Below are 3,016 nucleotides of genomic sequence, written 5' to 3'. Positions count from 1 at the left end.
GGAGTAAATCATGTATGTTTTGGGTTACAATTAATAAGGAATGTCAATATCCTCTACTTATCCTGAAAATCATTATTGAATCTCCTGGTTATTAATTATTTTTTATTTTGGGTCAGAAAGTCACAAGTTGGCACCATAACTTATGGAAAACCCCACATTAGTATCATTGTATGCTTATTGTTTAACAGCAGATGGAAGACAACTTCTGCTTTTGGCACAATGTTTCTTTGTAAAATATATTCTGCATTCCGTAGAGTCCTATTTTTTGAATACATCATATCTTCAATGGAATTAAAACCAAGCAGTACTATTCATAGGTCTGTAATGAAATATTACTTAATCCACTTTCAATTCAATAGCTGATGTGATGGGAATTAAGCTTTTGAAACGTTTTTGTGCCCACCATGTTTGTTTTATGACAAAAGCTGATGCAAGAAAACCAGCTTAAATCTTTTGCTATGTTACAACAATCATAACCTGTGTAATTTTACTGTATAACAGCTGATGCAAGATAACTTCAGTTCTTAGCAGGAGGTGTACTTTTAAAATATACTCGCAGATATAGTAATGTGTTCTGGAGGACGTTTTGTAACTATTTCTTTCTACCTGGCGTTAAAAATGAAATCAACGTTTCAGGAAAGTTTGTGTGAAATACATAACTTACCGACCTAACTGTCGTATTGTTTTTAATCATTGAAATGTTTGTGTGGCCTGGATTTGTTCACCTGTATACTTCTTTGTTTTGGATCTTTATTTAAATCATTGGTATGAAACGAAGGCTTGCGAATTGTCTGTTAGTCATTCTGACACATCATTACCAGTCTTTAAAAAGAGACAAAATTACCAGCGCCTTGAGAACCTATTTGTTGGCAGATGCGTGAGACTTTCCTTCAAATTTATTTCCAAATTAAATGTGCCCTAACCAAATTTTACCTTGTCCTTTTCCTACGAATTTCGGTATTTTTGTTTTTACTAATTAGACCACGAGGATCAAATATAACCTTTATTGCGACGGTAAAATTTTGCCTCTAAAGGGGGGCTCCCTGAAAGCCGGTGTCTCCCTATTATCGAAAAAATAACGATGAGGTGTCTTCCTAATGGTACATTTAGGAATAATAATAATAACTATTATTAAATGTAGTTAATTTAAGATGTGATAATCTCTTCCCCGATACCTTTGCGACATCTTGGGTTCATTGATTGTTCATGAAAATATCAGAATGCTCGGCAAACGCCCTGGCTACGATAGGAAACTTCTCCTTGGAAATGAAACATTGTGAATACAGTTTTGTATTTTTTAATTGACATAAACATTTCAATTATTTTCTCTAATTGTTCATAATGAGAACAACTGACTGTGTGTGGGGGAACTGAAATTAATTGTTACAAGAAATCTGAACAATATTTATGTGCAAGAATTCAGCATTAAATGCAGAAAAGAATATCTCTTAAAAGTGCAGTTTTTCTTTGACCACTGATTGGTCAAAATCTAGAGGTCAAGATTCGGATGCATAATCAGTGAATCTGCTCAAATCTCTTCAAACCTGATCCCTCTTCAAACTTGATCCTCCTCTTCCAACTTTATCTTCCGACTCTAACATTTTTCTTTTCTAACTTGTTTTTAATCTAGATTCCTCTTCTTCTTCTTCTTACTTCTTCTTTTCCTAACTTTTCCTTCTTCAAACTCTTTCTTCTTGTAATTTTTCTTCTTAATTGTTCGTCAAACTTTTCCTTCTTTTTCTCTCTTACTAACATCTTCTCTCTCTTCATCCCTTCTTCCTTCTTTGTAGCTTCTTCCTCCACTATTCTTTGTCTGCTATTTACTTCCAACTTCTACTTCTAAACTTTTTCTAACTTTTACTTTCTGTCCCCTCCTAACCTCTTCAAACCTGATCCCTCTTTAAACTTGATCCTCCTCTTCTAACTTTACCTTTCGATTCTAACATTTTTCTTTTTTAAGGCGCCATATTTTCAATGGGGAGGCTGACAAAATCTTACTGTATGGCGCACTATGTTAAATAAAAGTGTTCCGTATGAAATGCACCAAGTTCTCACGACCTTTTCATTGGGGGGGGGGGGGGGAGACCGTCATTCGCATGTACGTCACATTCTTACATTTTGCTAAAAGTGCAATTTTTTTATGGATTTTTTTTTTTGGGGGGGGCTAGACAAATTTTGTGGGGCTAAAGCCCCCAGCCCCCCCCCCCCCCGAACCTCCACTGCTACTTCTTCTTTGATACTTAGGTATCCGTATTTTAATCTGGGGTAATCCGTTTAGTGTGACATGCTAATGTAATATAAATGTGTGGTATTTATCGCGAACCGGAAACGGTAAAAAAAAATAGCGCCCTCTATAGATTTCAGAAATCATCAGGGTGACCGTTTTTGCCGATTTTCGGCTAGATCTGACAGATTTTTTTGGATAAAAAGGAACTTAGCAGAAAATCTAGCAGAATGACATTTTAGCAGTTTTTCAGCAAAAAATCGGTGATCCTAGCAGAAAACTGCAGCATATATGTTTTGAACAAGCTTCGATAACTTCAAACAAACTTTTGAACAGCGAAGATAGGCAGGTCAGTTAAGATTTCCTGACGTGTATGGACCACACTGGTAGCATGTATTTGGTTATTTTTTAAATTTCTTATGTTTTAAAAGACATTTTATGAATTTGTTCTTTTTAAAAGAAATCTTCTAACAATATGCATATCCGTATCAGTGTTTATAATGTGTTTTGTGTATCGATAATCCTGGATGATTTAGCAGTTGTTTTTGTTAAATCTAGAAGATTTTTGAAGTGCATTTAGCAGAATTAGGCCATTTTCTGATGGTCACACGGGACAATCATAATAGCTCAATACGGCTGACTTCCTGGAAGGAAAACTCGGTGGACAAATCATGCAGTTAACATGTTTTTGCTCTGATGTAGAATAAGTAAGAATTCCATACCTGGACATCACTTCATACCCTGTGCACCAAATCTATAATAATGAGACTGGTCTGCACAATTCTGTTCTGG

The sequence above is a fragment of the Patiria miniata genome, unplaced genomic scaffold (genome assembly GCF_015706575.1).
Source record: "Patiria miniata isolate m_02_andy unplaced genomic scaffold, ASM1570657v1 HiC_scaffold_29, whole genome shotgun sequence".
In the NCBI taxonomy this organism is placed as follows: domain Eukaryota; kingdom Metazoa; phylum Echinodermata; class Asteroidea; order Valvatida; family Asterinidae; genus Patiria; species Patiria miniata.
The sequence above is the reverse complement of the archived record's forward strand: the minus strand, read 5'-3'. Positions refer to the sequence as shown.